The sequence below is a fragment of the Labeo rohita genome, chromosome 1 (genome assembly GCF_022985175.1).
Source record: "Labeo rohita strain BAU-BD-2019 chromosome 1, IGBB_LRoh.1.0, whole genome shotgun sequence".
NCBI classification, from domain to species: domain Eukaryota; kingdom Metazoa; phylum Chordata; class Actinopteri; order Cypriniformes; family Cyprinidae; genus Labeo; species Labeo rohita.
The window spans coordinates 21221715-21249099 of record NC_066869.1 but is presented as its reverse complement, the minus strand read 5'-3'; the positions used below and the strand labels follow the sequence as shown (position 1 = coordinate 21249099).

The following is a 27385-nucleotide window of genomic DNA, read 5'->3' as shown; positions in this document are numbered from 1 at the left end:
CAGACAGTTTAACTGTTCAGGACAAACAAGGGACTCATGAACAACTATCACTAAACAAAAGATCATTCAGGTAACAACACAGTATTAAGAATCAAGTGTATGTAAACTTTTGAACAGGGTTATGTTTATAAATTCAACTATTATTTTCTCTTGCGGACTATGTGTAAACATCTTCTATGTGAAATATCTTATTCAGGTCAGTACTAAATAAAAAAAAACAAAACATGCATTTTGTATGATTTCTCTTATTTTGGTAAAATAATTAACATTTTGCAGATTATGCAAGGTGTATGTAAACTTTTGACTTCAACTGTATTTACATTAAAAATACACAAATTAACATATAAATATAAATAATAATTATAAAAATAAAACTAACATTAATAATGTAAATAAACACATTTAAAATCCCAGTCTCAACATTTGAACACTGGGGTCAAATTAGTGGTGTATGTTTTAGTCACTGCACCAGTTACAAGAGTTCAATGGTTGATTTCACATTATGCCATGATGACAACCTCTCATTAACACTCCCCTGATAGTGTGTCATAATGCTCAATTAGGCTTAATCAGTGTCTGTAGTAAATCACTATAATTGCTTCTCCATAGACTACAATAGATAAAGCGCCCTCATGATGCTGTGGAACACATATAATATTCACATGTTCAGCAATGTGAGCCGCTCAGCATCCTAAGAATGCAGTGGTCTGGTCCTATCTGAAGCTTGACTAAATATGACAGAAAAAGCCTTTAATAGTGATTGTCCATCATATTAATTTGTTTAAAACTGCATATAGGCAATTACTCTAATCATAATGTCAAGCAGATATTTCTTTGTAATAAGGAATGCTTTGTGACATCAAATGTCAGGCAGGATTGCTGAGAACAACCAAGACTAATTAAAGTTTAAATCTCGGATTGGTTAAATCTCTCACTCGGTTAAAAACTGAATTTTTTACTTTTATTGAGACTTTTATTATATTGAGGTAAAAGCTCTCATGACAAGTGAAGCTGAAAATAAGGGCTGGACAAAAAGTTTGTTGCATGTTTTGTTTTAAGCATATTATTTAACACATTTAATTAAAACTGACTCCATTTCAGCCCATACTTGTCGACCCTCTTCATTGACAATAGCTGAAACAAAGAGGTATATAATATCAGGAGAAACTATCCATTAGCATTCCCATTCATCTCAATGGCAGTTGTCAAGGAGTATAAATAACATCAAACATCTCTGTACTGGTCACTTTTAATAGTTCTGCTAGCCCTCATAAAACTACCAAAAGTAATATTAATGTGGAATTAAGCAGCAGATTATGCAAAAATAATAATATCCCTTTAAGTTATTCAAGGAGTTCCAGTCATAACTTAATAACAGACTCGAATATCTGATGTTGATTACGTTAATATTATTGGAAATATTCAGATCTGAACAGCACATTTTGGGACCACCAAATATTTTGTCTCTTCACACCTCATTTCACAGAGGAAGTACGTGATTGGAGAAACAACACTGTGGCCTCGGTCCAAAATGATATGAATTGAGAAAAATACCACTGGCTGCCGCTCCATTCTGACACAAACAATCCAGTATATTTCTCAAGTGCCACCTTTCTTCCTTTGTAATCTAAAAAAGATTGGATGCAAACCAGATGGACCAGAAGGACCACTTGTGAGAGAAATAACAATAATACCAACATGAGCATACATTTAATCATATTAAATTAAATTTAATATATTTATTTTTAAAAATAAGCACAGCCCAGCCAACCTGGGCAGCTTTTACTGAATACCATACTGAATATGTTATTTTGAGTAATCAAAAACTCAGTATGATCATTACATGAAAATGACCACTGATAGCATGATACCATTTATTGAATGCCATAATGAATACAGCTGTTATTTTGAATAATCAATCAACCAGTCAATTTAATAACTCCATTCGATGAAGGGTTTTGAAATTAAATAAAAATGATCGCTGATAGCATTTACTATTGCATATTACTGCCACTATAAAAAAAAAAAGCATAGCGAGACAACGGTTAAATGCAAAACATGCCATTGTAAAATTATGCTGATGGGATCATTGTCATTTTTAGTAGTGTTATTCATTTACCATTGATTGCCTATGCAAACCTGAATATGCTGTTGATTATTCAAACTAGGCATGGAAATGACACTCATGTGATCAACATCATTTTCATTTCCTTGTATATGTGGATGGGAAAGCAATGCTACTTGTTGGGAAAATAATGAAACTACCTAACGACATGCCACGGCAAATGATTCACATTTTAAATGTGTGGATGGGGGAGGAAGCAGCCCCATTACACCAAAAGAAAAAAAAAGTGTTCATTTTCAGAGCTATATCTTAGTGATGCCTTGAATCGTTTACTGAAACATGATTGGTAGTGTAGTGGTTCATCAGTTTCTATTTTGTCTGGAGTAAAATGGCTGTTACGTTCAAGGTCTGCTGTAGCTCTGGATTCACTGCACTAAATATAAAATGTACCTGCTGTATATTGATGCTGATATATTATAGAACTGATGTCTCAGCAACAAATAACAAACTGCAGTTTTCCTTCTATTCCACAACACCTTCTTTGACTGGACAGCAATTTTAAAGAATAGAGAGTTGAGATGACAAAGGTAAACTGCTGTAAAACTTTCAAAATTAAGGTTTCTGATATATATTTGAGGGTAATATGTATTTGAAAAACCATTTGGTATTTTTGTCCCTCGATTTTAACCGAACTACCGCTAATAGACGTGCTGTTTTGTTTATGCTCGGTAGGCTGCTTTAGAGAACGCTGTCTTGCAGTGTTGCCATGTCCTCATATTTACAAGCGCTTTTAGGCATGTTGTTTGGTTATAGCTCGTAAAGCTAGGCACTTTATGGAGTTAATAAAGTGGTCTGTTGCGGATATTAGTTTTTGGTGTTATAAAACAAAAAGCATTTGTGTTTTTTGTTCTTGTCCTTGTTTGTTGTTTTTTTTTTTACTATGAAGATCTGGCAACACTGACACTTTACCACAGGGCTCATAAGCGCAACAAGCTCTGTGTCAGAATGTGCTAAGATTAAGACTTCTTTCACTGTTATTTTCTTGCATCTCACATACAGATGAAGACATATTTCTGATGCGCGTTTAAATAAGTCATTAACAACTAGTTGTTTAGTTCAGTTCTGTACACACTGTGTAGAATTTCTGTAAATGCGGTGGTCAAAACCTGTATTTTTCAGGAGTTAATGCGGTTGTCGAATGCGGTTGTCTCTCCCGTGTTTTAGTGAATTATGTGTGTACAGTATGTGATTTAAGGAGTAAAATGTGAACTGATATTATTTGGCTGCAGTGTGTATTTGGTCATATTTACAGTACATTCTAAAAAGGGTACACTGTAAAAAATAAAAAACACAATTTGTTGAGTCAGCTTAAAATAATTTGTTACCCTGCTGCTCATTCAGTCAACTAAAATAAGTTTATTCAACTTGAAATGTTAAGTTGGACTAAGTAACAACTTAGATATTTGTGTTTGATAAACTTAACAGATGGGTAAGTAACCCAGCTGCCTTAAAATTTTAAGTTGATTCAACTCAAATATCTAAGTGGTCACTTAGTATAATTTAACATTTCAAGTTGAACAAACTTTTTTTTGAGTTAACTGAACTTAAAATTTTAAGGCAACCAGGTTACAAATTATTTTAAGTTGACTCAACAAATTGTTTTTTACAGTGTATGAGATTTCCAGATGTAACATTTTCATCCACCATAATTTTGAACTCAAAAATTTTGTCATTGTTTACTCATGCTCTTGTCATTCCAAACACAAATGACTTTTTTTAAATACAGAAACACCAGAAATTTATAGAAGTGGTCCTTACACTCTACAAAAATAGAATGTTCTAAAAAAGGGGTTTCACAGCGATGCAACGGTAGGACTTTTTTGGTTTCCTCAAAGAATCATTCAATGGAAGGAACTAGCCATCAGGACAGCCCCCCTAAAAACAAAATGATCCCCTATAGGGCCATTTTCCTTCTTATTTGCACCACCAGTAACTCTGAAGTGACATACTGTAAGTCAGCATCACTTATGTACACCATTCATCTGAAGGACGAAGGACAGAGAAGTGCCTGGACTTAAACGCTGGTCTATCAATCACTGTTTTCAGTGTTTTTAAAAATTGCTTCTATGGTGCCTGTGAGTTTGAACTTCCAAAATGCAGTTTCATTGCAGATTCAAAGGGCTCTAAATGATCCCAGCCGAGGAAGAAGGGTCTTATCTAGCAAAAACGATAGGTCATTTTCTAAAAAATGTACAAAAGTTTAACAGGTGATTTACTGAGAAGATCTGACTTTAAAAAAAGTTCACAGCATTGCTACTTCTCTGGATTTAAATACAGATTTTGACCAGAATTTACCTTTCAACCTAGTTACTAATGGAGGGAAAAATGCTTAATAAATATGTGATTAAATATGCATACACAGTTTTGCTGTACAATAGAATTACTGATTCATTGCCTACTGTGGCCATGATTCAGCTGAGCCCTTATATATTATGCAGTATAATCTGCATAATGTGCAAACCACAAGGCTATCTTATCTGAAGGTCCTAACACTCAAATATTGAAATTGGTTTGCATGAACCATTGGCTGGAAATGTAATGAGAAGCTTGTCAGTGAAGATATATTGTTCACAGAACTGAGTGGGCCTCCATGTGCTGTCCAGCGAATGAACAGATAAGACCTTGTCCACTTCATTAAATGTTCTTAACTTTCAAACATACCACACTATTATAAAACAAATTTTAATTTTTACTTTACAAGGCTATTTTATGGACAGGAATTAATGTCTGGTGCTCATTTCCAAGTCATTTTCATCTCAGACAAGAGCATAAAGCATGTGGGGAGTGACGTGCAGAAGACGGATTACCGTATATGAACATTGTTATTCAAAGATAGGCTGTGAACATTTTGTTCTTTATTCATTTAGATAGCCAAAGCTTTAATTTAAAGGCTGTTACATCATAACTTTATGTATTTTTGCTTTGCATTGCATTCCTGTGCTGGAAAAATAGCCTGGGACAAACACGTCCATCACTTGATGTGCCAAAAACATACAGTTTGACTTTTTATTAGCTATTTGATGTGATAATGAAGTCTGTAGATAACCGTATTCATTAAATATTTCTGATTCGTTTTTAGAAATGCACACTGAAATTGTACCACTTGCACTTTTTACAGCCAGGCCTAGTCTTGTTCTTCTGTAAAAGCTTTTATGACATGATTGGGAAAATGTGGTTATTTTACAATGTCCAGACCCATTTTATTCCATGCCAGTCACAGGCAATATGCGATTTAGGTTTGATGTAAAACACATGGTTATAATCATTGATAAAATCAGACGGAAGACCCCAGGTGTGTTAAAAGCACTGCCATCTGTAGCACAAAGATGCAAAATGATTATCTACTATAATAACATGAACTTTAGTGTTAAATTATAATCTGATCGCAATCTATGAGTGCACTTAAACTTTTTAACTTCAAATTTTTTGTTTGAAATTCTTACGCACTTTCATAAAAACTGTTCTTCCTATGGACATGCAGGTTTCTATAGCAGGGAAATGTGATACTGGTCAGAAATGTACATTTAAAATGCCCAGTGGAATGTCTAAGTTCCATTTAAAGACAAAACAAACAACCATCACTTTTTCTGAGGCCAAAGGTAAAGCCACACAGCTGAACCTAAATAAAATGCAAACATGTAACAGATGCTGGCAGTTTCTTCGATAAGTATAAAATTAAAGCTTTTAGGAAAATGCTAAAAGGACTCCAAAATACCCATGATAAATAAGCAACCACTAGTCAGGGAGGTAAGAAAATGTCACTGGATAGCAACATGTGAGTTTCAAGTAAAAGCATGAACTTCTTAACCTTAAGTACACTTCACAAACAGATTCAGCACTGGCCATTCCATTATTTGAATTTACTCTCTGGTACTTTTGAGCTCAGAATGGTTTTATTTGCTGAAAACAAGGCTAATTGATTCTATCTAATGCCAAATGTGCTTTTCGCTGACTCATCCGTAATGAAGTGCCTAAGAAAATCAATTCCGAACATTATCGCTTGATAAAGTGTCGCTGATGCGGATGACAATACTGAGTGCATCTCAATGCACTTGTTTTGCCAGAACTAATGACAGGTGATAGAAAGAATCAACAGAAAACAGCAGAGTTAGTTTTTCAAAACATTTGCCCCCGGTTTCACAGACAAGGTTTAAGCCTAGTGCTAGACTAAAATGGAAGTCTGAGCTGTTCCAACTGAAAGAAACTTGCACTGGCTGATCTTGAATATATATCAGAATACATCAAAAGAATCTGTAACAGGATTAAAAAAAAAAAAACTCTGACTTCATCTCACCATTCGTAAATATAAAAAAATAATTGGAATTGTAGGATAAAAGGTTTACTGTTACCTTTTTTTCAATTTTTGGCATAAAAAAAGATTTGCGAGACATAAATTCAGATTTACAAGTGATATGCATAAAGTTTGACATTAAAAAGTATATAAATCGTATTATTTTTATCAAAATAACCGATTGTTTCGCTAGATAAGGCCCTTCTTTCTCAGCTGGGATCGTTTAGAACCGCATTTGAGATCATTTGAAGCCACATTTGAGCTGCATTTTGGAAATTCAAAATCGTTGTGCTTCTTTTCTGCACGATCAGTATTCCAACACAAAAAGTCCAGTATGGCAGATTGTAGTAGTCTGCTGCATCCATTGCTAACTAGCATAAGAATTGTTCTGCGCAAACTGCGTTTATCACAAATTATTTGAATGATTTGTATACAGTAATTCCTTCAGATAAACTACGCCGGCAGGCAACTGTGGTACCAACAGGTGCAATATGTTCGTAGTGAATCCCCCTACTGAATATGCAGATGTTGCATCTAATTTTTCCCCTCTGTGCAAATTGCATCTAATTTTAGAAAGGAAAAGGAAAAAATCCTGCCAAGCACAGCCTGATTCGTTGATTAGGAAATAAAAATCTCTAAAGAGTTCAACTGTGCCTGATTGAAATTGTCTGCTGTGGAGAATACTTGATGAGTGCAAATATAGGACAATGATTGTTGATCAATATACAGATGGTCAATATGACAGACATCTGCATGTAGTTTGATTTTTATTTAGAAGTAGTTTGATTACATGCATTATAAGTTATGATTGGGTTGTGTCTCACCACGACCCAAGACATTTCAAAGGAAAATTAGAACAGATGGAAAAAGAGTGTGCATCAATGGGATTTGCAGCTATCTCTAAATCAATAGGGATTATTATTGTTGTGCTGTAATTTAAACGATCAGAGAAGCTGACAGGTGAAGAGGTGAAATAGGATCCGAATATGAGTTCTCTCGCTAATTGGATACATTTTCTGTCTTCAGCATCTTCAAAATTCTGTGTAGTTTTACTGAATCAAAGTAGATATGGCAGGAAACCATATTTCACTTGATGCATGATGGAAATGCTGCATATATTTGTATATCACAGCCCAGCAAGGTCAATGTATAAATCATATTAGCTTCATAAAAGACACACAGCTGTAGCAACATTTATTGCAGAGCACCAAAACATCAATACCGTGACATTTTCACCTCAGTTCCCAAGAATTCTGTCAAAGCCTTGTCAATTTTCAGATATCTGATGGAGTGTAATGGAAAAAGAGGCAGGCTTAACTGTCATATGTAACATGTTTTATATTAAAGGAGAAGTCCACTTTCAGAACAAAAATGTACAAATAATGTACTCACCCCCTTGTCATCCAAGATGTTCATGTCTTTCTTTCTTAAGTTGTAAAGAAATTATGTTTTTTGAGGAAAACATTTCAGGATTTTTCTCCATATAATGGACTGATATGGTGCCACAAGTTCGAACTTCCAAAATGCAGTTTAAATGCGGCTTCATACGATCCCAAATGCGGTTGTAAACAATCCCAGCCGAGGAAGAGGGGTCTTATCTAGCAAAACGATGGGTTATTTTCATTTTTAAAAAAAATACAATTTAAATACTTTTTAATCTCAAATGCTCCTCTTGTCTTGCTCTGCCTGAACTCTGTGTATTCTGGTTCAAGACAGTTAGGGTATGTTGAAAAACTCCAATCGAATTTTCTCCCTCAACTTCAAAAATCATTTCAAAATCATCCTACATCGCTGCAGAAGTTCCGAACCAGGTTTGCAAAGTGAACATGCACAGAAGATCAAACCCTAACTGTCATGAACCGGAAAAAAACAGTTCAGGCAGAGCAAGACAAGACACGCATTTGATATTAAAAAAGTATATAAACTGTTTTATTTTTGTGAAAATAACCAATCGTTTCGGTAGATAAGACCCTTATCCCTTAGTTTTACAACTGCATTTGGGGTCATTTGAAGCCATATTTAAACTACATTTTGGAAGTTCAAACTCAGGGCACCATATCAGTCCACTATATGGAGAAAAATCCTGAATTTTTTTTAGTTTTCCTGAAAAAACATAATTTCTTTACGACTGAAGAAAGAAAGACATGAACATCTTGGATGACAAGGGTGTGAGTAAATTATCTGTAAATTTTTGTTCTGGAAGTGGACTTCTCCTTTAAGGTACTTTAATATAGATATATGTTCATTATAGATTTTTAAGCCCCTAACTCCACCTACATATAAAAACAATGGACAAATACTGTTTGTTACAGAAAAATATAAAACATATTCTGGGTTATTTAATACGTTTTTTTTGACTACATACTTCCATGTTAATTCGGTCACAATTTCAGTCTTTAGTTTTAATATAGAATGTTAAAAACAATGAAAAATAAAGTGAAAAAACTGAACAAAGGAAGGGGTGTCCAAACTTTTGACTGGTAGTATATATGGCATTAAATTTCAGAAAACTTCTGTTTTTTAACCCATTTAGTGCATCCTGTCTGAACCCTAGAATCCCACTGGCTGAACTTTCCTTCTAGTTAGAAATGTACTATTAGTTATCTACAGTACTCAAATAAAAGGAATAATCATTTCTGTAGGAACAGGCCTTAGTGTCGTTTAGTCACTGTTGGACAAAGCATTTCCTTCCCTCTCAGATCACACACATAGTTCCCACACACTTTGACATAACCTACCAACCTTAGCTCCCAGAGGCTTAAGGAGGTGGCGTTCATGATTGCAGTGTGAATGTAAGCAGGCGAAAACTTCACAATCAACAAGCCTATGTTGACAAGCCAAGCAGCAGGCCCGGCAGCTATAAGCTAAACATATCTCAGTGCTAGACGCCGCTTTATAGCACAGAATAAAACAGCCAACACTGTTCTCCTCCTCCTCTTCTCGCCAAACCATTGCTGATACTGTACAGTATGTGGGCGATTTCTATCAGACTGCTAAAGAATGAGTCTCAATAAAATAACTTGGTCACAAAGCCCCAGTATATTACACATAGATGAGGGGGCAAAATGGCACTACAAAGTTTAAGAGAAATGGCAAGAAGTTGAAAGATTCAGCGGAGTAATGTGGATTTGAGAAGTTCTATTTACTTCACACCCTATGGACCTGCCCTAAAATACACAAATATTGGCCAAAGCTTCATGATTATATTTAAGACGTCTTGAGAAGCAATTTCTCATTTTGCCTCTAGCTTGAGAGAGTCGTCTCAACTATGCACTCAAGAAGATATGAGGGAATGGATTCCAAACAATTATGATCATGAGAGGTTGTTGGACAGCTGGAGCACCATGAGTTAGATAACTTGGTAAAGTTATAAAATCTGAAAAACAAAAGTGGACTTTAATTTCTGGCTGAAGTCAGATTCTTACATGTGAAATTTGGGTAAATATGTGGCTTCTATCCACGTTATTTTGGCAAAACATTACAACAAGGCATCATTAATGTTAATGTCAGTGTGTTAAATGATGTTAACTAACAATGAGCAATACATTTGTTACAGTATTTATTAAACTTTTTTTGTCATAAAAATACAACTCTTTTTAGTTCATGTCCATTAAATAATGATCAACTTGTTGGGATTAATATTAACTAACATTAATAAAAGCTTTAAGTATTTTTCTTTGTTAGCTCATGTTATTTAACAATGTTAAAGAGAGATGGATATTCTAATCTGGAACTCTCTAAACATCTCTGCATGCCTCATAAATAGCACTCATTAATGTCCAATCTGATATTATTATTTATTTATTTTAATGAAAACTGTGTGGTCAAAACATGCCATTCCGCAGTTATAAAATATTAAGAGTTACATTCCTGTGAACTTTAAATCCTTTTTCAAAACACTATTTCCAGATGGTTACTTGCATTCTGTACTTCAGATGTGTGAAACACATGAGTGTAAAAAGGTGGAATAAAATGTAGCTCTTTAGTTCAAAGCATAAACCTGTTTCAATAAGCAATTTCAGTAATTATGTCTTGACTGAGGATTCAAGCAGAAAGAGTGGTGAGCCTGTTATGACATTCTTACATTACGTAATATTTAATGTCTCTACTCTATTCAGAAAAAATCTACCCATGCTTTCTGCAGAATCATAAGATGCATTAAATGGTTGAAGACTATTTTCCGACTGACTTTTCCGTATATTTCATACTATAATAAATAATAAAGAAATAGTTCAACCAAAAAAATGTAAATTCTGTCGTTAACTCATGCTATTTTGAACCTGTATGACTTTCTACCTTTTGTACAACAAGAAAACATTTTAACAGGACGAAACAGGGTACACATTCTTGCAATTATAATTCAATCCTTAAAGATTTTAGAAATGAATCTTGCAATATAGAATATTCAATTTAAGAATAAGTTTAATATTGTAATTTTTTGTTTGTTTGTTTGTTTTAACTCCATCTCAGCTTCTGTCATGCTGAAAACCATACTATAGTTATTAAAATGTAAAACAGAAACTAAAGATTCATTAAGATATTATTATTATTATTTTTTTTTTGCTTGACCTTGATTAAAAAACCTTCTTAAGGGTATTAAAAGTAACAAAAATCTGAGAGAGGTAAAACTACTATCATCTAATAAAATATGTCTGACAGACAGTGAGCATGACTGATATGTCTTTTGGTTTATTTTAAAATTGTATCCATTTTAAATTGCTGGTCTGTTTGATATATTGGTAACACTTTACAATAAGATGTCATTTGTTAACATTAGTTAATGTATTAACATGAACAAACAATGAGAAATACATTTATTACGCTATTTATTAATCTTTGTTAATGTTAGTTAATAAAAATACAGTTGTTCATTGTTTGTTCATGTTAGTTCACAGTGCATTAATTAATTAATTAATAAAAGCTGTAGAAGCATTGTTCATTCTTAGTTTGTTAACTAGTGTAGTTAACTAATGAACCTTGTTGTTAAATGATATGTTAATGTTAACTGCTCCTCAAAAGAAATTAAGTTTAAAAACAACAAGAGAGTGAATTTTCAAGTAAGACAATTTTCATCACAATCTCTTGTTATTTCTTTCATACATTATTGTCAACACAAAGCCTTTGGTCACGACTGAAGAATCTGCTTCCCTTATTTACTGTTCTCTCATTACTTATGCGATTGTTACATTTTGGATTAATGTTACTTGTTCCATAAATTTTCATTTTTGTATGCATTTCACACTGCTGCACGCTCCTAATTGGGTGAATGAAAAATATGTCAAATGGGGACACTGAGTCTTTTAACATGGCGCTGTTGTCCCCAGCCACAAAGGCGCTGCAATAAGAACAGCTTAACAATAGAAAAGAACCTACAAAAAGAATAAAGTGTGTTTCAGCTGGGTTGAATCAGCTCAGTACAGCTGTGCCTGCTGGCCTGCATCACTTCGCCGTCTTTATCTGGTAGCCACAGGTGTGGCAACTGTCTGTCAACAACACCACAGGGAAATGAGGTCTGTCACTGCAAAGATACATGGATAAACGTTTATTAGCATACCACCTGTCCTTTTTTTTTACTCTTTAGCGTATGGTCTCAGCATTTAAGTAGGGCTGTATTTTCCAAGACATGTTAAATAAAGGAATTAGAATTGAATGTTACATGGTACACATGTTTTACATTACGGTTTAAGAAAAACTGACAGGGGTTATGTCAGAACTTAAAATAAAGACAAATGTTTGACATGGAGATTTGTTAGAAGCAGTACTTACACTGACAGGACATGGCAGGAAGGCATTTTATAAAGATTCATGACAATCGTGATTGCTTTTTTGATTCATTCACAGGCTGACAGGAAAGCATAGCTCTAGTATTTTTATGGAGAATTTGAAAAGCATTACCGAATCGCTTACACGTGTGCCAAGGTTACTGCGATGTCAACGCAACATTCTCCCATCACTCCACCATGCCTGTCTATTAAAATTCCTGCTGCTTCCAATCTTGTCTAATGAAACATGTGATAGGAAGGCATTATCAGAGTAGCAAAAACTCCACTTTATCACTAAATTCTCCATAAAACTCTGGAGCTATGATTATAAATAACCCTTAGGCTGAATATGAGGCTTGAGAGGATTTTTTTCAAGCTGTGAACCTTGAATGTAAATCAGAGTTTTAATCAGGCACCGAGAGGGCAGCTCGAGATGACACATGAGGACATATGCCATCTGTCTGTCAAGTGCTGTTAATGGAGGTTTCTTTTTTTAGCTTGAGACCAACATTTCCGATCTGCTTTGTAACCTTGAACTGCTAGATTGAACTTTAGAAGATCAGTTGTGAAGGTATACCTTCATCATTTTCATTATGAGTGATAATAGTATACCTCCTCATCAAAGCACATTCTCACCCACAACCTTCGCAAAAACCCACCCTTCTTAGTTACTGTTGCTATGTCCTACACACCAAACACACCAAAAACATTACTGAGCAAAGAGTAAACTGACAACACGCAGACAGACAAAACAGAGCAGGTTACTTCTGGTATAAAACAAGGTCTCAGCATTAAAATTGTGTCTTTTTTTATGAAATTCAAACAATAAATACCATTTTGTGGCTCTTTAATGTGTCGCTGTATTGCTTCAGTTCAAGCAGCACACACGAACTGATCATCTTTTTATATTTACCTAAAGCATGAAATAAACATGAATGAACATAATAAGGTATTTTATTTCAGCTGCGGAAAGACATCAATACACAACATTTTTCAAGTTTAAGTCCACCTTAGTTAATGTCTGATTTGTTTGTTGGACAGAATAGCGGACTTTGCGAACAGTCAATTACAAGAATCAGTGGTAAAAATTTTACTGTCAAGTCTAATTTTTTCTTTCTGTCCTTTTTTTTTTACTCTGAGGTAAAATAGAATTTCATAGTTTGAAATATATAAAGAAGGTAATTGTGAGAAAGTTTAAAATAAAACAAAGTGATACAGTATTGTGAATATTAAGTTGCAATTGTGGGAAAAAGTAGCAATTGCAATAATGAGCTGTAACTACAAGAAATAAAGTTGCAGTTGTAGAAATATACAGTAAAGTTGCAGTTAATGTGGCAGTTTAATGATTTTTTTTTACATTAAACAGGCTATAAATAAATTAAGTATATAAATAAAGGTAATTTTGAGAGTTTTAAATAAGGTATAAAAGACGTAACATATAAAGCTGCTATTGTAATAAATATAAATACATAAAAAGCAATTATATAAATAAAAATAAAATAAATAAAAGTTAACTGTGAGAAAGTTCAAAATATAAAGTCATATTAAACTGCAATTGTGGGAAACAAATAAGTAAATGGCCATTGTGAGAAAGTGTTGCGGTTGTAAAAATGTGCTTTAAAGGGGACATAGGATGCTCATTTTTCACAAATTGATACGATTCTTGGGGTCTTCATGAAATGTCTGCAAAATACTTTGGTTAAAATTCTTCAATACTCGTGTAAAATAACACCTTTTTACCTCGTCAAAAACAGCTCTGTTCACAGTGACTTGTTTTGGTGCATGCCTCTTTAAATGATAATGAGCTACTGCTCACTCCACCCCCTCTTCCCTTTTTTGGGTTTGTATAGTGGCGCATTACCGTCAAAAACAAAACTAATCCACTGCATCCTCTGTGGCTCTGATGTCGGGAGAAAATGAAAATTCTTATTTTCACTTTTACATACAACTACAAAACACAGTAAAACATGGTTTTAGTATTAAGAAACAATTCTCACTATTAACTAATTGCTTATTAGCATACCTATTCATAACATATTGGCTATTTATTAGCACTTATATAGCACATATTCTGCACGACCATATTCTGCATCCCTAATCCTATACCCAATACCTAAACTTAACAACTACTTTACTAACTACTAATAAGAGGCAATTTAGTAGTTTATTGAGGCAAAAGTCATAGTTAATGGTTTGTTAATAGCGAGAATTGGATCTTAAAATAAAGTGTGACCCAAAATACATTGCTTACAAGACATTGTTGTAGCTACAGCTGCTCAACAGTGGAGAAAATGGTGGACAGCAAACAACTGGCTGAGGATGGAAATATGCTAATATGGGACAGGCCGTCAGTAGCCATGGGTGGGGATAAAGCAATGTGACATTATATTTGTCATACTTAAACTGTTTATGTTTTTTGGGGATTAAAAAAAGGGGTGAATGGACTTTTTATCATTGTAAGGTGGTTGTGTCCACACACTGCTAAGACACTTATAAGCAAGCACCATGTATAGGTGAATTTTGCATCAAGTGTTCCCTTTAAAGTTACAGTTAACTTTCATTAACTCTAAGGTGGAACAGTTTGTCCCAAACCCATCATTTCACCATTCTGAAGAGTTGCAAAACCGATTTAAAATTGGTGTAAATGGCCCATGTCTTCAGAGAGCTCCATATAAAGAGTGCTTAGCTAAGCGCATGAAGCTCATTCTGAGAGATGATAAAGCAGCTCACACTCCAACATGGACATTAGTTCTGGTATCTGTCTCAACTGAGGGGGACTGATTTTGTGGGTACTCGGAGTTAATTTTGAACTGTAATTTGCTCATGTGGAGAGCTCATTATTCAGATTCTGTCATCTGTTCTTGCTCAGTCGGGAAGCCCATTCACTGTAAGTGTGTGTGGGGGTGGATGGGTGGCTTGGAGCGAATATTCTATATGTCTATGTAAAATCTCCACTTTTGTGCACATCTTAGCGTTCAATGTACATGAGCGCATTTCTTACATTGGAATCCATAGATGTAATTGTTTGCATACTCCATGTGCTCATAAATCCCGCTAAAAATAAATTAAAGCACTGCGTCTAACGTCACGTACGTCTCTATACTGCGCTTACTCAGAATGCTAATAACAATGAACCCACTCTGACCCACTAAACCCAGAGATACATAACTCACCCACCCTGTCATTGACTAGCCTTCACCCACGTCACCTCAGTTCAGTGTCACATCAGTGCCCTGTGACAGCTCCATAGTTTCTGTGCTAGCTCACATGCTCAAATGTGCTAGCATCTAACAGGCTGATTACCTAAAAATATACAGCAGTATGCAGTTTTCCCTATTGCTTGTGTCCTAGTGATTATGTGCCACCCTGGTTTAAATGCTTATATTTTAATATTTCTGCTTTATATGCAATATAAACATACAAAATACAAAAATAGTTCCCATTTGCTGTAAGATTATGTTGGGTAGCCTGTGGGCATACTAAATATTTCACCTTTACTCGCTTTCAGATTCCTGGCATCTATATCCATATCAAAAATTCACCAGAATCAGCAAGTCTGCATTCATTCTTAAGGGAATGTCTCTTTAGCCATGCTGAAATTTCATCGGGTCAACGTGAAATCATAATACACAGCCAAGAGAAACAAACAGCTGTAATTGTGAACATAAATTATGAAATGAAACAAATATCTAGTTACATAATGAGAGGCAAAAGAACTATTAAGCACACAAAGTTCAACAACACACTTTGAAGGCTAAATAAAAAGCAATAATTCATCACTCACACAGATTTGCATTGATGGTGAGGAATTTTGCTGTCAGACTTTTTCATACCAGTGAGAGCACAATGACCTTGACATTTAAGCATTATAGAAAAGAGGAAGTGAAGAGATTGTGAATGATCCAAGCTGGACATTTGATAGCAAAAGAGAATGAGACTGAAGGATCTCTTTGACATTCATAGTGTTGAATCATCCATATTTATAGACTCAACAGCCAGTCGGTGAGGCAACAGTTGGAAAAGGCTACAATATCATTTTAATGTTTTTGAAATAGGATTTGCTTGCCAAGGCGGCATTTATTTGATCAAAAAGAAGTAGAACCAAATCAAATGTTGATTTAAAATAACGTTTTAATGCCAAGTTCAGTCATGAAACTCTAGATGGCGCAGGCTAATGAGTCGTCAGTGCAAACTGATGATATTCACAGTGTTAAACTACTTGGCACAAGCTGATTGATTCATGTGGCATATGCAGCCGATAAGTTACTCTGAAACCCTCCACCTCCCCAGCTCCACCTGTATAGATCTGCTATGGGTTATTATATATGCTGCTTGGCAGCAGCAGTATGTCTTAAAGGGGACCTATTATGCAAAAATCAGCTACTGCTGAGCTATGATCTGACCACCAATACCAAATACATGAACAATGTCATATCCATTACCATGTTAAACTCTAAGAGTTGTCATGATAGAAATATATTTTAATATTTAATTTGTTTCTTGTGATAGCAAAGCTAAATTTTCAGCAGGCATTACTCCAGCCTTCAATTACTCCAGCCTTCAGGCGCATGATCCTTTAGAAAAATTATTCTAATATGCTGATTTGGTGCTCAAGAAGCATTTCTTTTCATTATCAATGCTGAAAACAGCTGTGCTACTTGATAGTTTTGTGGAAACCATGATGTTATAAGATACTTTGAATTTTAAAAGAACAGCATTTATGAAACAAATCAATTCACTTTTGATCATTTTAATGCATCCTTGCTAAATAAAGTTATAAATTTCTTAAAAAAAAAAAAAAAAAAATCAGACAGCTGTCCATTTTACCATGTCATTTTGTATTGGATACTCCCAAAGCTCCTTTATGGACTATTAAGCTTCTGATTTAGTAAATAATTAATTCCTCCAGCGTGATCGCGCTCTGAATCACGTGTAGAATCAAACCAATGAAAGAACGAGACGTCATAGGCGGGTGACGTCACTGACCAGGAAGCATAAAAGCACGTGCGCCAGAACGAGCGTCAGCTTCTGTCTTTCAGCAGCGCTCTGTGTATGTGTCTGTGCTGTCTCTTTTTGGTTGCTAGTTCGCACCACTTTTATTTCGAGACAGATGTCTAAATCAAGCCAGAAATCCAAGCATATAAGCAAGCCAGGTTTTAGAGCGTGTGTTCCTCCCTGCTCTCGTTACATCTCGAGCGGGGATACACACGCTCTATGCGTGGCTTGTATGGGAGCGGAGCATGCGGCATCGGCCCTCGAGGGGGGCGATTGCCCGCATTGTGATGTCCTTCCAATGCGTTTGCTCCGCTCCCGGAAGGCTCTCTTCTCCGCGGAGGGAGCCTTCATTAGCGTTCCCCACGGGTCCGGTCCCGCCGGTCCGCTCCGCCGAGGCGGAGCGGCGGCTGCATTCGTGGGGATCGCAATTGGATTTGGTGGAGGGTATGGAGACGGGTGATCCCCTATCTCCTGCCTCACCCACCAAATCCGCTGCCCGGCCTTCGGGATCGGAAGCCCGCGCTGCGGTTTCTTCCCCCCGGGGGTCGGCCTCCACGCTCCCCATATCTTCCTCTGAGGAGGTTGATGTGGTGAGTTTAGAGGAGGCTGCAGCACCACAGTTTCCCCAGTACGAGGAGCTGTTGGAGGTGGTGACTCGTGCGGTGGCCAAACTGAGCATCGATTGGCCCGCCGAGCCATTAGTCGAACCGCAGAAGAGTAAGTTGGACGAGAGATTTCTGCGGTCTCGACCACCTCCAGCACGCCGGAGCCTTCCTTTCTTTCCTGATCTCCACACTGAGGTGTCGAGATCATGGAACACGCCCTTCTCGTCCCGCTTGTTCATCCCCGCCTCTTATAACTACGGCTATGTGGCGGGGCTGGATGAGCGAGGGTATAGAGCGATGCCTCGGGTGGAACAGACGCTCGCGAGCTATCTGTCCCCCGAGTCCGCATCGTCTCTGAAGGCTCCGGTCTTGCCCTCCAAGCCGCTGCGTGTCACCTCAGCGTTGGTGGGCAAGGGGTACACGGCCGCAGGTCAGGCTGGTGCGTGTCTGCACACCATGTCGGTGTTACAGGCGTACCAAGCCGACCTGCTCAAAGAGCTGGATGAAGGCGAAGAGATAAAAGACAGCGATATCTCTGAGCTTAGGAGGACCGCTGATTTGTCTCTCCGCGCCACTAAGGAGACCGCCCGTGCTATTGGGCGGCGGTCTATGGCAGCCCTTGTGGTCGCGGAGAGACATCTCTGGTTGACCCTGTCCGACATGAAAGAGAAGGACAGGGTCTTCCTTCTGGACGCCCCACTTTCGCCTTCTGGTCTGTTCGGCGACGCCGTCAATACCGTCGTCGACAGATACCAGGAGGCGCGTAAGCAAGCGGCGGCGTTCCAGCGGTACCTCCCTCGCCGCCATTCAGCTCATGGGGCTGCTGCGACGGAGCAGCCCCGGCCGTCTACCAGCTCCTCGCACAGGGAAGCGCAAAAACAGAGCGTGGCCACTCGCACTCCTCCCCATCGAGAGCGAGTGGTCAAACGCACTAGGTCGAGGACCTCTCAGGGGAAGCCCGATCTGCGGGTCGTGCTTCAGTCTAAGAGGTCCTCGACCAAGCGGTCCTGATGGTCCGGGACCGCCGAGGGTAGCCCCATCTGGGGGGAAACGGGTCACACCGCAGTTTTCGGTGTCCGGGTCCCCCCTGTGCCCTCGGGAGACCGTTCTGCTAACCCTGCCGGTGCTTCAGGGCGCAGCGGTCTCCAGCGAGCATCCACCCCAGTCTCTCCCGCCCGGAAACGTAGCGGGGCTGGGGAGCTCGCCACCCCCGCGGGGGTCTCTGGGTCCGCTGGTTCAGGTGCTTCCTGCCGGGCAACCGCTTCAGGACACCGTTCCAGCGGCCCACATAACACCAGAGGCCAGCCTCGAGAGGCTGGTTCCCTTAGTAGATCATTTGGCAGCGTGGAAACTACTGCCCAATGTGTCTGCTTGGGTCCTGCACACTGTAGAGCGAGGGTATCGCATTCAGTTCGGCGCACCACCTCCGCCGTTCAACGGGGTCTCTCCCACATTGGTGGGCCCCGAGCAGGGTCTGGTAATGGAACAGGAAGTAGCCACTCTCCTGAGGAAGGAGGCCATCGAGGTGGTCCCTCCTCTCGACAGAGAATCCGGGTTCTACAGCCGGTACTTCATTGTTCCAAAGAAGGATGGGGGCCTGCGTCCCATTTAGATCTGCGTCTTCTGAACCGCTCGGTCAAGCGACTGAAGTTCAAGATGCTCACCATCAAGCAAGTCGTGTCTCAAATCAGGTCCGAGGACTGGTTTGTCACGATAGATCTAAAAGACGCATATTTTCACGTCTCCATCCTTCCTCAACACCGGAAGTTCCTGAGGTTTGCTTTCAGGGGCGAAGCTTACCAATATCGGGTTCTTCCGTTCGGCTTAGCACTCTCCCCCCGCACCTTTACGAAGTGTGTGGATGCAGCTCTGGCTCCTCTGCGACTCCAGGGCATCCGCATACTCAACTACATCGACGACTGGCTGATACTAGCGCAGTCGGAGATGGTGGCAGTTCGGCATCGAGATGTCGTCCTCGCTCACATGAAGGCGCTGGGGTTAAGACTGAATGCCAAGAAAAGTGTGCTTTCTCCATCTCAGAGCACCACTTATCTGGGCGTGGTGTGGGATTCGACCACGATGCAGGCACGTCTGTCTCCTGCTCGGATCGAGTCCATCCTCACTGCAGTCAAGAGAGTAAAGCTAGGCCAGTCACTCACTGTCAAGCAGTTCCAGCAACTGCTGGGTCTGATGGCGGCAGCGTCCAACGTGATACCTTTTGGCCTGCTGTACATGAGACCCCTACAGTGGTGGCTCAAGACCAAGGGGTTTTCCCCGAGGGGAAATCCATTTCGCATGATCAAGGTCACGCGGCGTTGCCTACGTGCCTTGGACATGTGGAAGAAGCCTTGGTTCTTGTCACAGGGCCCGGTGCTGGGAGCTCCTTGTCGCCGTGTAACGCTAGCGACGGACGCGTCCCTCACCGGCTGGGGAGCGGTCATGAGTGGCCACCCTGCCCGCGGTCTGTGGAGCGGTCGCCATCTCACGTGGCACATAAATTGCCTGGAGATGCTGGCCGTGTTTCTGGCTCTGAAACACTTTCTCCCGGACCTACGAGACCGCCATGTGTTGGTCCGCACCGACAACACATCGGTGGTCTCGTACATCAACCACCAGGGAGGTCTGCGTTCGCGCCCCTTGTACAAGCTGGCGCACCAGATCCTTGTGTGGTCCCAGGGCAAACTCCTCTCGCTGAGAGCAGTTTATGTTCCTGGGCATCTCAACTTGGGAGCAGACATCCTGTCGAGACAGGGGCCGAGGCCCGGGGAATGGATGCTTCACCCCGAGGTGGTGAAGCAGATCTGGAGAGTGTTTGGTCCAGCCCAGGTGGACCTTTTTGCCACGAGGGAGAACACGCAATGTCCCCTCTGGTGCTCTCTAGTTCATCCAGCTCCCCTGGGGCTGGATGCCATGGTGCAGACGTGGCCGAGGCTACGTCTGTACGCATTTCCCCCGATCGCTCTGCTCCCGGGAGTTCTAGAGAGAGTGCGCCGGGACGGGGTGTCCCTTCTTCTAGTAGCCCCGTTTTGGCCGGGCCGAGTATGGTTCTCGGACCTGATTTCGCTCCTCGACGGCTCTCCCTGGGAGATTCCCGTCAGGAGAGATCTCCTCTCACAGGCAGGGGGTTCCATCCTTCACCCCCGGCCGGAGCTATGGAAGCTTTGGGTGTGGCCTCTGAGGGGGCTCACCTCTTAGCTTCCGGTCTCTCAACCGAGGTTGTTGAGACCATCCTCCATTCTAGAGCTCCCTCTACGAGGAAACTGTACGCCTTGAAGTGGAAACTTTTCACTTCTTGGTGCGGACGCCACCAGCAAGACCCAGTTAACTGCCCAGTCGGTTCAGTGCTGGAGTTCCTGCAGGATCGGCTATCCGCAGGGTTATCCCACTCCACCTTGAAGGTCTACGTGGCGGCCATTGCGGCCTACCACGCCCCTCTTGGTGGTTTTTCCGTGGGTAAGGACCCCCTTGTTACACGTTTCCTCCGCGGTGTTTTGAGGCTTAGGCCTCCGGTACGACCTCGTGTCCCTACTTGGGATTTGTCTGTGGTGTTAGAGGCTCTCTGCAGGCCTCCCTTTGAGCCTATTGAAGGAATTTCTGACAAGTTTCTCTCTTTAAAACTGTCCTTCTCATTGCACTTTCTTCTCTTAAGAGAGTGGGGGATCTTCAGGCCCTTTCTGTGGCCCCTTCTTTTCTGGACTTTGCGCCAGGCCTTTCTAAAGCCTTTCTCTACCCTCGTTCGGGTTATCTTCCTAAGGTCCCCTCCTCTACACCACGGCCCGTTGTACTTCAGGCCTTCTGTCCTCCCCCCTTTCGGGACTCTGACCAGCAGAAGCTAAACTGTATGTGTCCGGTGCGGGCGCTGGACACATACGTCCATAAGTCTGCCAGTTGGAGAAAAACTGACCAACTTTTCGTCTGTTTCGGCCCCCCTAAGAGGGGTCTTCCCGCTTCTAAGCAGTCTCTAAGTCGCTGGATAGTGGACGCTATTTGCTTGGCGTATGAGGCCTCTGACCTTCCTCCTCCTCTAGGGGTCAGAGCCCATTCGACCCGGAGCATGGCTGCCTCCAAGGCCTTTCTTGCGGGGGTGTCTATGCAAGACATTTGTAACGCGGGGGGTGGTCCACGCCCCTTACTTTTGTAAGGTTTTATGAACTTGACCTTCGGGTCTCCCCGGGTTCCTCGGTCCTTCGTCCTAGCACATCCTAGGCAGGGACTGGGAGTCTGGCGGCGTGGGCATCTCGTTCCCCTAGCGTTTCGACGCGGCTCGAGTTCCTGAAGGGGAACGTCTCAGGTTACGTATGTAACCCTGGTTCCCCGAAGGGAACGAGACGCCGCGTCTCGTAGCCATCCTCCTGCGTCCCTGCGAGCGCTGCTTCTCTCCTGGAAGCTGACGCTCGTTCTGGCGCACGTGCTTTTATGCTTCCTGGTCAGTGACGTCACCCGCCTATGACGTCTCGTTCTTTCATTGGTTTGATTCTACACGTGATTCCTGTAACACGCCACAGATGTGTGCAGTACAGGGGGTCGAAACACATGCCGAAGCCGCGATCTACTCCAGTGGTCGCATCGGAGCCATAATGCACTGTAGACGTGTGCAGTGTGTGGTAAGAGATTTATTCATCATACAGTGTAGATAGCTTCACTTATAACACGAGTGTTTTTTAAAATGCATAAACTTGCACTAGAATAGGCTAGGATAATCAGCGGCTGCATTTAGCCTTATACTGGAACTGGTTTCGGGCAATGAAACTAAGTATGTAAATATTTAAATACATTAGCACGATAATATCATGTATTGTCTAGAGTGGGTTGACGATAGGACCCAACACTACCGTAGCGTATTATTTACTCACCCTCCATGCGTGCTAGTTGTATATGACTTCCTTCTTTCAGACAAATACAATTGGACTTATATTAAAATTTATCCTGGCACTCCCAAGCTTTAGAATGGCACAGACAGGTTTTTCTCCTCATCGGTCCAAAACAAGTCCAATAATATGCATCTGTCCATAATAAAAAGTGCCTCACATGGCTCCGGGGGGTTAATAAAGGCCTCCTGTAGTGAATCGATGCATTTTTGTAAGAAAAATATCCATATTTAAAATGTACGAATCACTTTAATTTAGCTTGTGCTAACAGTTGTACACGGAACTTGCTTCTTTGACAAGGGGCATGGCAGCACTGAATACCGTCTAAGCTGTTCGCCAATCGCAACGCAGTGGGACAGCTAACCAATCACAACACATTTAGTTTTTCAGAAGGTGGGCCTTCATTAAACCCGGAACTAATCGAGCCATTTGTGCCAGGCTGGGAGAAATGTATTGTAATAATGTAAATTATGTTAAAAATAATGCATTCTTCGAACCACCAAGCATGAAAGCATGTTCTAGTACACCCCCAAAACAAAATCAAGACTTTGTAAAAGAGCATAATAGGACTCCCTTAAAAGACCAAAGAACAGTTGATTTCTCATGACATAAACCCTATAGTTACACAGACACCTTGTCCAAGGTTAGATGCATTTTCAAAGCCAGTCTGTTGATTTAGATCACAGCAGGTGAGCATTTCCCATTTATTTTAATAGGTGATGCCCTGTGGTGATAGCATATTTGGGACTGAGCTTGAATAATTAATATTACAGGCTTTACATTTTACAAAATGTGGAATCCATAAAAGGTGCATCATTCAATTAAACACGCAGAGCAGACTAACAGAGGTAATTATAATGAATAGGGTGATCAGGAAGGTTGGGGTCTAAATGTATTACTGATATGACTCTCTGTAAAAGACAGATGAATGTTTTCAGACTCCAGATAAAATCTATTAAAATTACAATAATAAGGAGCATGATTTTATGTGAATCAATTATCTCTCTGAGGTGTGGGCCCTTTCATTATGAGTCTAATGCAATTAGTCTTAATGGACTCCGGCCTCTTGAGGCAGGAACAAGCAATCATAATAACTAGTCCTTTCCTCCCACTCATGCCTGTCCTTGGGGAGTTTGTTTTGAATGGACATAGTTGCCATTCAAGGAAGCAGTGAATGTTTTGAAGTTTCAGCTTCAAAAAGATGCTTGACATCTATGATGTTTTCATGAAAGAAAAACAGGTTTGCATACAACAAAATGTTAAGGGCTGCATTCAGTCGGTCAACCTTTTTAAAGCAGTTTAAATAAGCCACTGGCACAAGGACCATTCATCAACAGTGCTCCAAAAAAAAAAAAAAAAAAAGTGACAAGAGGTTACACAAGCTATTTTACAGGCAGGTACAGCAACAAACAAGTGGCAGAGACAAATTTTCCGTAAAACCACTATAAAACGTACAATCATGTTATAAAAAAACAACAACAAAAATTCAAAAGCCAAGAGACACAAAACACATGAATAACTAACAAAACGGACTAGGTTCATCTGAAGACCTTGTAGATTTCCTCTGGTTTTCTGTCCACTGAATGCACCCAACTCACCACATACAAAGGGCTTCATTCATGAAACGAGTGGAACAAATTTGTTTAAACCGTTGCTAAAAACCATAAAGTAAATAGTTGCTGTGAATTATTGAATGTGACAATTTACATAAGAAATTTCTCCTGCTCCTGTTTTATGAATGCAGCCTACTGAGCACACTTATGCTGCGTTCACGCCATATCGTAATTACCATAATTTCGAGATGACAACATGTGACGACTACTCGAAGCTGTTCACGTCCTCAGACTCGAATTTATGAATGTGTGACAGGACTAAGTGATTGACAGGAGTGTTCGCCTATCAGCACGTAGTATGTTTGATTTAAGGGTTGATTGGCTGTTGCCTGGGATGCGTCACGTCCGCCTTCCCCCTTCTGTGTTGACTGTGGTTGCAGGTAAGTAGGTTGTGGTTTAACAGGCGGTTATTTTAAACTGCTTGGATGTGCATAACTTATAAAGCGTTTTAAAATTATAGTGCGTTGTTTTGCTGGTGCTGTTTCGGCGCTGGTTTAGTGGGTTTGAAGACTGTTCGCCTTTCAGGTATGTCTGTTTGTACGAGTTTGTTGTATTGGGTTATTATGTTGATGTGCGGTTTAGGGTTGTGCCGATTGACGATAGTATCGTGTATCGACGATAGTCAGAAATATCGCCTGTTTGCTGGTGACTTCAACGATAGCAGGACCATTATTAATATTATTATCCGTCAAAAATAGATTAGGCGCTGAAAACATTAGGCTGCTTTTAGCCTTATGTTGGAGTTGGTTCATTTGCCGGTGTTATGCCAAATTCTGACCCCCGCCAGATTACTACTCCCCTAGGTTGTTTGCAATCACGTGATTCTGAGGATGCGCGAAATGCAGCTGGAGGGCAGGAAGTGATTTTTCTCTATAGGAATCAGTAGGTGTGTTTGACTTAACGCAGCGCAGCTCGATCAAATTCTGACTTGAAGCAGTGTATGCCGGTTAGAAATTTTACGTGTGCCACTGTACTGCGATAGCCAATAGAGAGCAGCCGACTAACTCAGCCGGCGCAGTTTCTTCAGAGCGGCTGCAGGAGCTCTGATGACCACATGGCCGTTTCACGATTGGCCAGATTCACTGCATGACAACGATCACGTGTGTTTTGGGTTTATTCTAACATCCTCACGTCCGATAATGCTGACAAATCTGTGTTTTTAGAACAGTAAAAGTGTTTTTACTGTAGTCGCAATGTTATATTGAGTCAGATTTATCATAAAACACTGATAAAAGCATATATAACCCCACTTTATTAGTATTTAAACAGTATATGTTTATGTTGATCATTATTCTTGTTCAGATGGCGCTGCGTTAAGCAGTATATGAAACGTGTTTCTGTTGCTCATGAAAATGCTTTTGAGAAGTCTGTGTATTTGATAAATATTGCGTTTAATTCACTTCTATGAACATTTGCTGTTCATAAGGAGGAAAAGGCAAGAAATTGACTGAAGAAAAAAAAAAAGAAATTGGGAAAAGTGGCTTGTAAACCTGCGTCTGCGGTCAGGAGGAGAGTCAGATAATGCTTGTGTGTGCGAATGGTTAATAAAGATATAATAATATTAAGATATAAATAAATATATAAATAGATACAGGGTGAGACAGTGAGAATACGCTCAATGCTAAATGCCACGGGTACATAAAATGCAAATAAGATATTATATTTGCAGTTGATTACAATTGAACCTTGTGAGATTGCGATAAATTGTGAAGTGAGTCACAGCTTTTTAGTGACTATATGAAAGCGCTATTTGCTCGCTTTCTAGGCCATAATCAATTCAGAATTTGAAAAAAACAGTTTCGCTTTACATGCTACTAACAGGACAAATGGCCAAAAACCCTGTACAGCAGTAGTTTTAGGAGTGACATATCCTGCATCCTTCATATAAATGTGGGAATCACTTTCGAAAGAGTTTGTTTGCTATCAGGCTTAGTTGCGTACCGCCTCGATGACAGGCAACCGAGGCAGCTATTTCAATTTAGCTGAAAAATCACTCCTCTTCATAACATAAGGATCACATCCAACATATGTTGTGATTTTCTGTTTATACGTTTCTCTTGTACAGTACAGACATTCCTCCATCTCATCCGTTCTGCTTTTTCAGTCACTCCTGAAAGTCCGCTGCATGTGCAAGGTTTTGTGGCCATTGGTCCTGTTAGCAGCACGTAAAGCGAAACTTTTATTCAAGTTCCGAACTGATTAAAAGCGAGCAAATAGCGCTTCCATATAGTCACTAAAAAGCTGTCACTCACTTCAATTTTTTGCAATCTCACAATGTTCCGTTATAATCAATGACGCTCTCGGAACTACACATATAATATCTTACACTGTGTCTACGTGTGGCGTTTAGCATTAGGTGAATTCTCACTGTCCTCCTTCACGTTTGTGTATTTTTTTGGGGGGAATATGACGGTCTCATCCTTTTGAGAAAGGTATAAAGGAAACTGCTCTCTCTCCTTCCTTTCTTCATTCCTGTTAGTTGTTTTGTTTGCCGTTTATTTTCATTATATTCCTCATTGAATAATGCAACTTGATTTGTATGTGATCATTTACGTCTGAATCCAAGTTGCTTTGTAATAACCGCATATGATCAAATATTTCATCCTTATAATATTTCATTGTTTTTCTTTTTTTTTTTTTCTTCTTTTTTTTATTTTGTATTGATCCCCACATTGTGTGGGGTTGCTCTATCAATTAATTGAGGTCCATACTGTGTTTTCTTTGAAGTCAATTTTGTTATTGTTTATTCAATTAGTTTTAATTTATTGCAGGAGCAGGGGTCCCACGGGTGAACGGGGTGAATCTTCCTCCCTGTTGTGGTGGTTCTTCTTTATTGTGTGCTGTGTAACACTTTGAGTGTTTGGTAGTATGATCCGAGTGCACGGTGGTATGTGCGTGGAAGTGTGTCCTTGTAAAACCAAACTCCATCTTGTATCCGGCCGTTGGAACCTCAGCCCTGCGGGTACCATTTACTTGTTTTGTTTATTCAGTTGTTACAGATATATAAAGTTGGTGTACATTATTATTCTTCTTTTCCCCTGTGTTTGTGATTTGTGTTGTTTGATTTGAGGTGGTTTTCTAATTTTTCTTCTTAATTTTAGTGTTTAGTATTTTAAAACATTTTGT

At 39.8% G+C, this 27385-nt stretch overlaps 1 long non-coding RNA gene across 1 annotated transcript; it reads left to right on the top strand.

Annotated features, from left to right (window-relative positions):
• Positions 1–24602: 24602 nt before the first annotated feature.
• LOC127163948 (uncharacterized) lies at positions 24603–27155 on the top strand. Its single transcript, XR_007827566.1, has 3 exons — positions 24603–24639; positions 24720–24784; positions 27031–27155. It is a non-coding gene; the product is annotated as an uncharacterized LOC127163948 (long non-coding RNA).
• The last annotated feature ends 230 nt before the right edge of the window (positions 27156–27385 follow it).